The sequence below is a fragment of the Lissotriton helveticus genome, chromosome 10 (assembly GCF_964261635.1).
Source record: "Lissotriton helveticus chromosome 10, aLisHel1.1, whole genome shotgun sequence".
Taxonomy (NCBI): Eukaryota; Metazoa; Chordata; class Amphibia; order Caudata; family Salamandridae; genus Lissotriton; species Lissotriton helveticus.
In genome coordinates this window covers 616,751,837-616,766,951 of record NC_136071.1, presented here as the reverse complement: position 1 = coordinate 616,766,951, position 15,115 = coordinate 616,751,837, and positions in this window count along the sequence as shown.

The following is a 15,115-nucleotide window of genomic DNA, read 5'->3' as shown; positions in this document are numbered from 1 at the left end:
AAGTCTGGAAGGGACTGTTAACGTGTTAATATGCAGAGTTGGTATTAAGATTTGTTTCTTTGCTTATCCAAGTCTTTAGAAATGTTTTTTGAACGGTTTACAAGAGCTCGCCTTTAATCTCTGTATCTTGTCCATCTATACTAGATGGGACAGGAAATCTTGCAAACAGTTTCGTTCCTGCGCTTTAGGTTGGGAGTTTTGTGAGTAGTGTGCCTACTTGAAAACACTACCTACGTAACAACCTGCATGTCTGTTGCTTTTTGCTAGGCTACAAGTCTGCAGTGTATTGAGTGTTGGCTAGATATTTATTTGTGCCCATGCCAGTGCTGCCAACTGGGGATTCTCCTGAACCTTTGATGAATAATTAATATTTAAAATATTTTGTTACTTTTTACTGCACAGCCTTTTAACTGCAGGGCATCGACAGGAAGGAAGGTTACCGTTAAACCTGTAGAAAAGCAATCGGCCTCATTAAGAGACCTGCATTGAATTCTTAGTTTCCCACTAACTGTTCAGGCAGTTGGTGCAAATTAACATTCTGCCACGTCCTAGGCATAGTTCCCAATATCTATTGGCCCTTAGTTGCATTGCCCTGATCCCTTCAGAACAGCCCTGGTCTTGGGGTGTAGGGCGGGTTCATGCTGTCTCATATACTGTGTGGGTTCATGCTGTCTCATATATAGTCCCGGGACAGGAGACATGCTCTCACATATTTTACCCATGCATTCGCACCCTCTTCTCGCCTGATGGTCCTTCTTCCTGAAGGACTGCGAGTGCGCACCCCCTTCTCACGAGTGTGTCTCAAGCCCCGGGCCCGCACCCTCCCTGATTCGGTCACAGACCAGCGCCCCGGGCCGTTTTTCTCCTAAGCGCTGCAGCAGTCTGTTATGAAGCTCTGTGGTGATACTGAATAAGCAGCTACCTATGTTATATGACAGCTCTTTAATAATGTAATACCTGCACTTTCACAATTGCTTTATTAACCTTCCTGATTTCTCAAATTTGCTTGAAAATGCTCCATTTTTCCACTATTTTTTCAAAATTTTCTCGGGGGGAAATCCCCCCGAACCCTCCTTAAGGGGTTCGGGCTCGCTCGCTACGCTCGCTCGCTACGGTGCAATATGATTATCACTTTCCGCCCTACCACTTTCAAATGTCACCAGCCGCCACTGTTTATTGGCACACAACACATAATATCAATTCATTTAAGATCTATTCTGAAAAAAACACAATTAAAAGTGGGTTATGTTCTGGCTAAAGCACTCCAGAACACTGAAATTCATCAGTATTGCTTAACAACACACACAACACATACAAAATTCATGTCAGCCATCAAGTTGTAACCTTGGTAGCTCTTTTTTAGTTTCTGCACGGTTAGTTTGTTTTAACATGGCAGAGAGCACGATTTCTGGTGTGTGTTTTGTTTATTGTGAACCATAATTGTCGAATAGCAGTGTTTTTGGGTGTTTGAGCCAGAACCATATCTCACTTTGTAGCTGTGATGACTTTTTCCGTGAAATTCTATAATTTTTTTAATCAAGTACTTAATCACCAATCCCCACTGAGCACTGCAGTGGCGATTAATGCAGTCCTGGCTTACAGCTAGACTATGGGTACTCACAAACTTTCTCTCAGGGGCCACATTTACAGAGTGATTTGTGGCCGAGGGCCGCACCGGTGGGGGCGGGGCTAAAGCAACAAAAATTGTGACCATGAGGTTGAACACAGGTCCCTGTAGCAGACGCCTTCGCCCACTGAGCCACCAGACCCAGCATACACACATCTCTTTCTCTCTCTCTCTTTCCCTCCCACTCTCCCTCCCTCTCTCTCTCTCCCTCTCTCTCCCTCCCTCTGTCTCCCTCCCTCTGTCTCCATCCCTCTGTCTCCCTCCCTCTGTCTCCGTCCCTCTGTCTCTGTCCCTCTGTCTCCCTCCTTCTGTCTCCCTCCGTCTGTCTCTATCCCTCTGCCTCCCTCTGTCTCCCTCCCTCCTCTGTCATCCTCTTCCCTCTGTCACCTCCTGCCTCTGTCTGTCTCCCTCTCCCTGCAGCTTCCCACTGACAATCACTGGAATACCCCGGCCACCACAGAGCAGAGTCTCTGAGTCCGCGCTGCTGCGGCAGTATTTGCTAACACAATTAAAAAAAAAAAATTTTTAAACACAGGTGTCTGCAAGGTCCGTGGGCTGCCCAGGAAGGCTTGCCGGGTCGCTGGCGGTCTGCCGGCCGTACTATGAGTACCCCTGGGCTAGACAATGCATCCCATGCACAGCAGGTGGTGATCACTAGCCTTCTGCCTAATTGTGGATGGCCTCCTGCAGTGCAAAGTGCTGTGAGCGTTGGTCACATACCCTGCACCCAACACACTGTGGACGACCACCATCTGCTGCTACACATGGTTTTCTGTGGGGTGTTTTTTTTTCACATTTGTTTTTTGGGTGAAAACCTGCAATGCACTAAACTTGCAATTTTAATCAAAATCACAAGTTCCAGACATAATGGTGCCTTTTTCATTCACAAAATGCCTGTCACTAACTTCATTTTTTTCCTCTGCACAGATCTTCACCACAATTGCCATGCAATACCTTGGCTGACTACGCTGAGGGATCTGTGCAACTGGTCAAAAGTAACCTCCAAAGCAAAAAATGCCTTTTCAATAGAAAGTGAGTCAAAACCATAACTAAAGAGTGGCAACCGCCTTCGTGTTATGAGAATGAACAAAAATAAATGTGTTGCATCACTCTGACCTTTTTAATATACACAAAATGAAAACACAGAACTGAAGTGAGTAATCATACCACAACCTGGAAGAGAAACGTCAAACGGATGAACAGTCACTGCATGCATCTGTATGTGCTTTAGCCTTCTTAAACAATGGAGCAATGGTAAGGGGGATAAGTTTATAATGTGTTTTAATCATTGTGCCTTCATGATTTAATCAACAATTAGCTTATTAAATAGTAAAGAATTGTTAGACCTGGCATCTTTTAGCATGTTTGCTCCGTTTTTTTGAATCAGACCTCCTATTTTTGATGTTATGCTAGACTTAATTTTTGCTGGTTTTGTGTCTCTGCGACAGTGACATTTTCACTGCTATTCAGTGCTAAAGTGCAAGTACTCCTACCGTAAATTGTGTTATGATTGGTTTTCCCTGATTAGAATGTTTTATTTACTAGTACGTCGCCAGTTCAGTGCACTGTTTTTGCCCAGGGCCAGTAAATCGAATACCACTAGTGGTCCTGTAGCACTGGTTGTGCCACCCACACAAGTAGCCTTTCAAAAGTGTCACAGACATGCGACTATAGTGCCTGCACTTAGTTTGTACTTCCATTTCGACCTGGCAAGTGAACCCACTTGAAAGACCCAAACCTTCCCTCTTACTTCATGTAAGGGACCCCTCAGGTAGACCCAAGGTAGCCACATAGGCAGGGTGCAGTGTATGTGAAAGGTAGGACATGAAGTATTGTCTTTTACATGTCCTGATAGTGAAATACTGTGGATTTCGTTTTTCACAATTGGAAGGCTGTCTGTCCCATAGGTTAACATAGGAGCTGCCTTGTAACACCTTACAAGTATAATTTTCCATTGGGACAAGATAGTGAAATGGAGTTTAGACTCTCTGAACTCAGAATTTGATAACACATGTTAGCAAAGGTGGTTTTTAAATGATGTGTTTGAAAATACCACTTTTATAAAGTGGACATTTTCTTACTTAACCATCCTTTGGGCCTCTGCCTGTTTGTGTATTCACTGTCTGGTTTTGGAGTGACAGGAGGTGGGGATGTGTATTCACACTAGACAGTCACAGGGGGGGGGCTGAGCTGTGGCCTTCCTTTCCTGGGTGACTCATAGCCAGGCTCCATAGACCTTTTCTGCATTTAGAGTGGTGGGAGGAGTTTTCACTAGCACCTGAATAGGATGTGTCTGCTCTGCACAATGTTGGCCCCACCTCCTGTAGTGAAGCTGGACCAGGGAGGACAGAACTTGTTTTCACTGAACTCAGAGATGTTCTGCCTAATATTTCAAGGGAAATGTAGTATAACTACTGGGGCCCTGATCCCAGAACTTTGGAACTCTTTTGGACTAAGGAACCTGTCAAGAAAAAGAGCTGGAGAAGCTGTGTGGTGTGCTGTGCTGGCCTGCAGTGTCTGTTTCTGTCTTGGGCAGTGAAAAGACTGGACTGAACTTTCTGCAACTTATTTTTCTAAGTTTCCCCAAGGACTTAAAGTAGAGCTTGTCTCCTGTTGGAAGTCTCAGGCACACGAAAGACATCACCATCCTCTGGGTGCCTGCTTCTGGAACTGTGTGTTTCAGCTGCCACAGAGAGAAAGCAACCCAACACCATCAGCCACGCTGGTGCTGGCTCCGGCTCCGTGATCTGTTTATTTATTTATTTTTTACATTTGTAAGGCGCACAGATACCCACAAAGGGTTTCCCGGCGCCGAGACTGTGATACTGAGCTACACCTTTGAAGAGAGGAGGACGAACTGACAGTTATTTGTCAAAAAGCCAGGTCTTAACGCTTTTCCTGAAGCTGGAGAAATTTTCTTCCTTACGGATATGGGGGGGGAAGAGAATTCCAAAGGGTAGGCCCCAAATAAGAAAAGGATCTTCCTCCAATTCTCGCCAATTTGAACCTGGGCACTGCAAAGTTCGCTGCAGTTAAAGATCGCAGGCTGCGGTTAGGAAGGTAGGGACTAGCAAGATCTTGTAAATATTTGGGAGCAGTGCCGGCTTTAATTTTAAACATGTAGCTCAGGGCTTTGAACCCTGAGCCAATGCAGGTCCCTGAGGTGCTTTGAGATCCTTGCTGTCATGGGGATTTTGCACAGCAACCTAGCAGCGGAATTTTGGACGAGTTGGAGTCGTCTTAACACTGCTTGGTTTGAGCCCAGATAGAGGATGTTACCGTAGTCAAGCCGAGATGTAATAAGAGCATTGACTACGGTCTTCTGGGTGGCAGGAGGCAGCATCCATAAGATTTTACGCAACCATTTAAGGATGGTAATACAGATGCCCGCCACTTTATTGGCCTGCTGCTTCATGGATAGTGAGTTGTCAATGGAGACCCCAAGATTTCTGACCTGGGTAGCTGGTGTAGGAAGAGTGCCCAAAGACGGTGGCCAGTGGAGGGCACTCCAGAGGTCCTTATTTTTTCCTAGTAGTAGGATCTCCGTTTTCTCCCCATTAAGCTTCAGCTGGTTGTTTGACATCCAGCTGAACATTTCCTGAAGACCTTGATTGAGCACAGATGGAGCTAGAGGGTCAGACTTTGAAAGTGAAAAAATAATCTGTGAATCATCTGCGTAGGTCATTAAGGCAAGACCGGATCTCTCCACTAGATCGGCAAGTGGACGGAGATAAAGATTAAAAAACAGCGGACTCAAAATTGAGCCCTGTGGCACACCATGGGGGGAGTTAAATGTGTCAGAACAGGCCTGGGAGGAAGAAATCTGGAAGGTGCGATGGGACAGATATGACCTTATCCATTCCAGCGCTGCGCCACTGATGCCATTTTCCCCCAGCCTGGCTAGCAGTCTGGAGTGAGAAATGGTATTGAAGGCCGCACTTAAGTCCAACAAGATAAGTGCGACAGTTTGGCCATCGTCTAAGAGTTCCCTGATCCTCTCTGTTACTCCAAGAAGGGCAGTTTCTGTAGAGTACCCTGCCCTAAATCCGGACTGAGAGTAGTGGAGTAAACAGTTGTTTTCTGTGAATGTTGTGAGAGCACCATGAATGTGTTCCTCGAGGATTTTAGAAAAAGCGGGAAGCAGGGAAATCGGGCGATAGTTGGCCAAGACCTCCGGGTCGGCAGTGGGCTTTTTAAACAATGGACTCACCATGGCATGTTTCCATGCCGCTGGGACTGTAGCGAGTTGAATGGATGCATTGAGTGTCTCCGTGATGATTGATAAAGAATAATCATCCATCTGATTTATGACACTCATTGGAATTGGGTCACGTGGGGAGCCTGATTTGATGGATTTCAGTAGTGGTTTCAAAATGTCCAAGGTGATGAGGGGCCAAGATTCTAAACAATGCCCTCCTGTATTAGCTGGAGTAGTGTCTTCCTGACCATCCATAACTGTATTGTTTTTATTGATATTGGAGATAATAATGTCAATCTTATCAACTAAGAAAGAAGCCAAATCTTGGCATTTTTGAGTACTAAGAGGACAGGCCGCTGCCATAGATTTTTCCCCGGCCAATTCCTTCACCGTATCAAAGAGAGTACGAGATCTATTGACACCACCAAGAACAATACCCCGCTTCACCGTATCAAAGAGAGTACGAGATCTGTTGACACCACCGAGAGCAATACCCCGCTTCACATCACAACCCTGGTCTCACGACGATGCCGACCAATGCCGCCACCAGGCCGCTGCTTGCACAGTGACCTGAGGGCACCGTGCTTCACATCGCCACTGTCGTATTCCCGATGCCACCCATCTGCGCTGCCATCAAAACCGCTGCCTACACTGTGGCCTGAGGGCACTGTTCATAAGTTACTCGTAAGTTACTCGAAGCAGCCCCCCATCCGACACCGTAGCTTGGCCTACCAATGCCAGCACCATTGACTCCAGATCGTTTACCGATGACAGCACTTCAGCCACAACTATGCCGCTGGTTGCACCGTGACCTGCCAGCACCGCTACGAGCACCGCCCCACTTCACACCACATCCCTAGTCTCACCAATGCCACTGGATGCCGTCACCAAGCCGATGCCTGCACCGCGACCTGAGGGCACTGCACGCCGCACCACAGCCCAGATGCCTGCCAATGCCAGGGCTCCTGCACTGACCTCCGGGACCGACACTGTCTCTTTAGAGCTCACTGCAGAGTCTACAACACCCTGCATGTCCAAGGTACTGTTTACAGGTCTTCCAGACACTGTAGTTGGTCCGCGACATCGCAGTCAGCCTGAACTGTTGGATTTCTTTGTTCACAATGCTATGAAAGGCCTAGACTGAGCTTTTAACTTCAAGGAACTGTATGTTAAGTCTATTCTTGCAACACTCATATTTTGATCACTGTATAGTGGATTTTTATTGTTTGGTCTTTTTTTAACACAGATAAATATTGGCTATTTTTCTAAAACTGGTGTGGTGCCCTTTTGTTGTGTTTTCACGGTATTACTGTGTGTTATGTGCAAACGCCTTACACAGTGCTTCTGTAATAAGCCTGGCTGCTCATTCAAAGCTACCAAGGGGGGGAGCATGGGTTATTTTACATGTGTAATCCACCTTATCCTGATTAGAAGGAAGGATCCTTATCTGGTCAAGGTGCAAACCTTTGTCAGTTATAGACCCCCGTTTCTAACACGAATTTATAAACTTGTGAACAAGTAGTGTTATGCTAGATCTGTTGGCAGTACCTCTCATCAACATTAGGACATATTGCAATTATTTTGTGCTAAAAATCTCCTATCACAGATACATTTCAATGTCAATTTCAGCTCAGATTATCAGCATTGGGCACCCCCAGTCAAGCAAGTTGCTCTATTTCATTTGGATAGCAAATTTCTCCTTGAAATCAGCTGATGCTGCACTAGTTTGAGGTCAATAAACAGCCAACTTTTGCTGTCTTTTGGCCTAACCTACTGTTTCTAACATACACAGAGTTGACTTTGGATCAGCCCCTGCTCATGATTGGATAGCTTTGTTGCCTGTAGCATTTGTCTCCTCTTGATTCAATGACTTTCCTCTCTATTCCATTCTATTCTACTCCTCTATTGCTCTCTAACCTCTTCATGCTCCGTCTACCGCCCCTCCCCCACTTAATTAAAAAACACGTGGTTTTTTTCTCTCACAGTGCTATCGGTGGACATCCAACTTAAAATAATTTTTTACACAATATTTCAACGAACTAATTAAAATAAGGCCACCACATATGCAGGCACATCCATCATTGAAAGGATGTGTTCAAATATTACAAATGCATTGAAAGATACCCATCTTGGTTGCACGTTAATCCATGGGGGAATCTTTGAATTCATTAGTAATATTTTAACACGTTGATTTTTCGGTGGCCGCAATGGAAACACATGTCTTAGGTGGCTATCTTGCAAATTAAGCATTTACAAAGCCAGGAGATTTTACTTCAAAGCCTAATATGCTTCACCAGTGCTTGTTCTTTCTAGTTCTAGTTGGCAGGCTGCAGATCCTCAGCCACCAAGTGCTCCAAGAGCCACAGCAAATGTGTGCATCTGAGACTTATTATGCTAAGGTTTGTTTTCTATCTAAATCGCACCTTGTCTGGGTTTACTAATGTTTGTCAACATACTACCTATTTGCACAAAACTTCACTGGTGTTCAAAGACATCCTTGATAAGTAGGGTAGCACACCAGTTTGCAGGGCCTTGCCAGACATCTATTGAAGGCAGAAGGCTTCATCAATGCGCAGGTGTGTCAAGAAAGCCTCCGGAAACTGTTTTGACCACAGAGAGAACAGTTGAGAGGAGTATTTTATTTCCCTCCAGCACCTTTGAATTCCTGGAATGCAGCCTCTTATCTTTCAGATACCTCTGTCCCTTACAGAACTCCAATCCTGGCTGGCAGCACCATAACACCCTGCATGTGCAGACTACTCTATTATGACTTGTGTGGCTCCTATCGATCTTGTCCCCTGATGGCATTATCCCAGCTCTTCCCACCCAATCAATTTCCAGCTTCTTGGAAATGGCCACCTTCTCTCTGCACTGCTTACCTCAGGGAATCACAAGAGCTGGAACATCCAAGCCAGTTCCACAGCTGTCTCTGAGCATAGGTGTGTTTAGCTAGTTAGTACAGGTCCCCTCCCTCATTCCTGAAACTCTAGAGTACTGTAGTGGGACATGTTCCTAATCCATAAAACAAATAAGCACATATTGCTAAATTCTGAGGATCCACATTTCCCATTGTTCATATTAGTAACCCCAGAAACTATTTTTGAATGAGAGCTTCAGCTACCTAAACATTAAAAAACACATGCAGGCTTAATTCTGCTATCCTTTCTCTAGTATAATAGAGTCCTGATACAGAATGGAACCTAGAGAAAGAGGATTAGAGATTCAGGCCTCATTAGGAGTGGCCTCCTAATGCCAGTAAGGATGATATCTGATGCTACTGACCCCATCGGAATTATGAGATCTGCAGGAATAGTGAACCTCTTTGTTGTGACCCAGAGAGCTTGACTGCTGAAAGCAGCCAGAATCTTTGCATGGAATGGCGGGAAAAATGAGCTAGCTGACTATCACATATGTAGGGAATTAGACTAATAAATTAGGGTCGTGTGATGAATATGAACAGTGTTTAGGGTGTGTCAAGCCTTCAACCTTTTTGCTATTTGTAGTTGCTGAAATGTTTATTATAATGATTATAATTCGTGTTCACATAATTTATGCAACAATACCATATACAGAGTAGAATTGTAACATACCAGTATTTGTGGGTGGAATTGTTCTTGGGAGTCAGGTGTGGCTCTTTGGTGTCGCCTGCAGATGTAAGGGTGTCTCTGACAGTTTTGTCAAACCCCTACTGTGCATAATGCAGGTAGAAGGGTGAGATGCACCTATTAAAACTTACCTCTCTTCTGAAAAGGTTATGATTTCATTTTGGGATTCAGGAGAGCTATTGGCTGAGGCACCTACAATGATGGGGTATACTCTCACTCCCCCAAAACCCCACTCCGTCCACCTGGAGCAGATTTACTAGGAGGCTCACGACAAATAAAAAAAGCTAATTAGAAGTACTGCACCAAAGAAGCCACAGGTGGCCACAACCCACACACATATCACTAAAGAAGAGAGCACCAGTGACTCCAGCTCCATAAACACTGAAAACATACTGAATGGCCAAAAGTTTGTGGGTCTAGCAAAAGAGGTGGGCTGCCAAGATTACTGACTATACAAAAGACAAAATGCGTGCAAATGACATCCTGCTCAGGGGATTTGGACTCGAATAAGACTCCAAGGGACAGATGTACGACCCACCAATTTGCCACACGCAAATTGCGCCATATTTGCGACTCGCAATTTGCGACTCCCAAATTGGAATGCACAACAGTGTCTCAGACACTGTTGCCGATTCCTAATGGAGTCGCAAATTGCATGCCTCATTAATATTAATGAGACAGGCGCAATTTGCAACCCCATTTGGAATGGCTAGCACTCACAGGGATGGTGGCCTGCTGGGGTCAGCAGACCACCATGTATGTGACTGCTTTTTAAATATAGCAGTTTTAATTTTTTTTATAAATGCAGACCGTTTTCCTTAAAAAAACACGGGATGCATTTAAAAAAGAAAAATGAAACTTTTCAGTTTATTTTTTTTAATGGCAGGCAGAGAACCCTGGGACCACTGTCTCCTCTTAAAAAATATTTTCTCACATACTCACAGAGGAGAAGGGGTCCCCTGGGGACACCTTCCAGTTTGCAAGTAGCTTGCTTTCTAATAGCGAGTGTTGCAAATGCTAATTTGCGAGTCAGTGACTCGCAAAATAGCATTTGTACATACCATTACCCTTTTTTGCAGTCGCACACGGGAGGATCGCCCGCAAAAAAGGGTCGTACATCAGGCCCCAAAGGTGCAGAGATTCGAAAAGAATGAGAAGCGGCATCTTTACTTACAAAAGTAACAAACAGGAAGATGTGCGAGGGCATACACAGACAGCACCTCAAACTCTTTCATGCAACATCCTTATGGCTAAATTCACTTGAACTCTTTTTTGGATATATCGAACACACTGCACCGACTTTGTATTATTTGCTTATCTGATTTTCTAACTGTACTTTTTGTTTTATCTGATTGCTATCCTATTTTGCTACTCACTTACTACCTACTACTATTTTGTACCCAAAAGTTTGTTTAACCACTCCCTTGTTTCCCTTACCCCTCGTTTCTGTAAAGCGCTCTGATATCTGCAAAGATCTTGTTCGCGCTATATAAAACTTTGAAAATAAAATAAATAAATAAATAAAAAAACATGGAATAAGTCTGAAGCATGCACTGACAAAGGGTAAGTTTCATGTGCTGTGAATGTGTTGCAATCATGCGGTGTATTTCTCCTGGGTACGTGGGTATTGTATGCAAGTACTATGTTTTTTTAGAATGGTTAGAGTATAAGATCATAAGGGGGGTACCATCAAAAATGATTTCAGGTATAAGCATTGCTACATTGCCTTCAGCAAAACATTATTTTTACCGGTGATATCCGTTTGTTTGTAGAAGAACATGAAGGCTATTGTATTGTAACCACCCACTTACAAACGCCTTGTAATACTTCGAACAGTCCAGGAATAGTTGAGTCTGATCACAATACACCTACATTACTTAAGCTGTGGGGCACGAGTACGCGGAACGGTCGCTCTTTCTCTTAAATTCGGGAGCTTGTAAGCAGAAAAACCGAACCACACCTGCATTTGCCCAGCAGAGTTTATTTTAACTTTGGAGTTCACCTCACGTCACAGGAGTAATGTGGCCTGGAATTATCGCCGCATTGAAAACTACAATACTGTGAAACCGCTCAGCCGTGAAAAAGTCGCATGTACACACTCACTGAGGCAACGAAACACGTGTTGGCTTGGGAACCGTTGACTTATGGAAATTTGAAGACTGATTAAAAGAAGAAAAAATCGACTGATTGATCTACTGTTTTATGTGTGAATAACATCTGAAACGATCTTTTGAATTTACGTCTGCTGGGGTATATTATTGATTTTGTCTTGTTGCTTATGCCACAGAAACTTAGGGAGGCAGGTGGTTCTCCTTAACCCTTCAGCATCATCACTACTCTAAAACTCAGTCAGGGCAGGCATGACATCATGATGTACATAGCATAGTGTGAACTTGCACCAAGACACATAGTGCAGAGCTAATTACAACCATTGACATCTTTATATAATATATATATATATATATATATATATATTAATATTTTTTAATATATATGAATATCTTTATTCGGCAATTTTCCACCATAAAAGAATGCACATACATAAACATTTCATACCAATAAAAGATTATAAAATACAGTAAAAACATGGACACATCATTCATCATATGGCAATCAGTAAAAATCATCCTCAGCTAGTAATATCTTCAGTTTGTAATTTCAATAACCGGGAACGTGTCAACCACGCACTTCCTAAAAACTTAGCCACCCCACAGATCATACTGGCAGATGAGGAATCTGTAGAAAGGACACGTAGTGCCTGGCTGTGGCACCTCAGCCCCATTTCCCTGCAGACAGGTTTCAACCAAAATTTCCGTGCCCCTTTGTAAGCTGGGCAGGCAAAAAACAAGTGAGCCACCGATTCCTTAGGGGCCGCACAGCCCGGGCATCCATGGGAGCAAACATCTGTATTCAGCCATCTCACCGTAAACTCATTCACCGGGAGCGTCCCATATCGCAGTTTAAGGTACAGCGCTCGGTCCAATGGTTTGGTTATTAAGTCTAAAAAGGGTTCCAGTTTACGCACAGACTTAATAGACAAAAACTGGTCAGTGAGTGAACCCAAATTCATAGACCTCATAGTATTATTCTGTACCCAATCCCAGTACAGTTTTTTTAAAACATCTTTTGGTGGTGGTGACTGCGACTCCCATGCCTCTCTAAGACCCAAGCTAAAAACCAATTCTTTCAATTTGTTTAACCATCTTATTTTTTTACAGGTATCCAATAGTAGCAGTTCATCCAGCCCTTCTGCGTACTTTGCGAGCTCTTCAGTTCTTCTCAATCGGGACCAGAATAACAATGGGCGAAGCCTCACTAAATCCTTTACTGTTTTCCTGCCCAGATCTAATCTAAGAGGGATCATAGGGGTGGAAGTGGGGAGAGCTACCACATTCCTAAAAAAATTGTTTTCCGCTCTCATCAAGGCATCTTTATAGCTTTTCCATCTTGAAAATGCATTGCAATTCTCTTTGCACATCTTTGTCAAATCGTTATTAATTATTCCTAAATCCAAAACTTAAATTGGTTTTCAATTGATTCCTACATTTACTAGAATTCCTTTTATTAAGATTGATAAAACCATAATATTTCTGAGATCGACGGTAAAGGAAGCAACAACAGACTTTTGTTTCTTCATTTAAAAAAAAAAACAGCAGATTTACACGCAACGGAGTGAAGGCATTAATCTGTGTTGTTCGATTTTCAGTTCCTCTTACTACTTCTGTTTAATTTCTAAAAACATATGACTTTGTTTTGGACGTATAAATGTCTTTTCTCTAATTTCAAGTTGCAATCTAGGTTTCACAATGATCTTTGAAGACTCTGAGGTCAAGTGGGCTCCCACAGAGATCAGCCCTCCTAATGTTCCTTTTCATTATTTGCATGTTTTCACAAATCCGCATCTTGGAAGCCCATCATATTGCCCACAATAATTTGTAGGTGATAATCAGGTGTATGATAAATGAGAGGAAGGGTCTGTGAACCATCAAGGAGTGGTAAAGCACCTGAAATTGGTTCAACACTAGAGGGTGGTAGATTGTCTCTCATTTAATGGTATTAAAATTCAGATCCTGAGCCTGAGGCCAGTGTATTCTTCAGCTTTAAGTTTTACATGGCCGACACTACGTGCCCACAAAGGACACCACCCAAAAAAAGCACATCCTGGAAATTTTCTTTTACTGTAACATCTTCTTTACACCTCAAGTTTTTTGAAGATTTAATGTGGCGCAAACTCAACCCGAAGGTTTTGGAACTGCTTTAAATGTGCACCAGTTACGTTACACAAGTACACATTTCTTTTTAGGCACGGGGAGATTACATGATTTCCCCAGAATCACAGGATGATGAGTCGACCCGAGGCCCGAACCTGGGGGCATATTACCAACAACTAGCGATAATTATCGCTATGTTGGTCTAGCGGCGATATATTTATCGCCGAGCTGCGGCGATTTTTATCGCTTAGGAACCTTGCTATTATCAAGGTTTATCTCCTAAGCGATAAAAATCGGCCGAAATGCATGAATATCGCTGAAAAGTCAGCGATATTCATGCATTACCGAGCTAATGCTCTTAGCCATGTTATCCACCTACCACTGGATAAAATGGCTAAGAACTGCTCAGGGGCAGGTGTTAGCTTTTGGAGATATTCGCGATTAGCGCAAATATCTCCAAAAGTTGGTAATAGGAAATAGCGATGTTAGAGACTGTTTCCAGTCGCTAACATCTTGGCACGCCCACTTTGCATGTCATTAGTGATAAATATCACTGACATGCAAAGCGGGGCCCAAGATGGTTGCTATCTCCTACTAGCTGTCGCTAACTGTTGTTAGCGACAGCTAGGTAATAGGGAGATAATTTTATCTCCGCTTTCTTGGCTTTTAAAGCCAAAAAAGCGGAGATACACCCCCTTGATAATATGCCCCCTGGTTCCCCAGCTCCAACGTAGGCAGCTCTGGCTGTAAGGCCATATCCTCTCCCCTAAGTTAACAGATTTGCCAAATTGTGGGCACCACCTATGACAACCAATATTTTTTAAACCTACTTGCTTGTCCCTGCAACTCTTGATCATCCCAGGAAACTCTGCATTTTATGTTCTTCTGTCAATATTGTATCTCTCCTAGGAAATAACATCTGATACCTCTTCTTAAGCAAGCTAATTTTAAACAGAGTAGGCCTGCTCTGCTATTTAATCTTTATGCACAATCCCTATATTTTTGATGGTGACATATTTCATACAGTGTGCTATAAAATTGAGGAAAGCACTTCGCTGTTGAGGTCATAGCATTTGTCTGTATTTTTACGAACTATGCCACTTGCACCAAACGGTCTCATTGCATTTGTTTATTACTGGAGGCACGTTTACAATTTTGTTTTATCCAAGTTCCTTTTGATGCCTTACTGATTGCCTTCCTTATGAATTTTACATGAATTATGGAACTTGTACTGAAGCACATAATTGCACCTCTGCACCATTGAAAGTTATTCTTAGGAAGTTCTTATTAGAGGTTTTATGGATGATTTATAGACCAGAATGTTTTATGATACATGTTTGTACTGTATTGTGTTCTTTTATTCGAATCTTTTATGATTCATTTTAATCATATAAAGATCATTTGAGTGACTAACTGGCAATCCACAATAAACAACATACAATAAACGTGTTATCTGAAGGGATAGATTCTACAC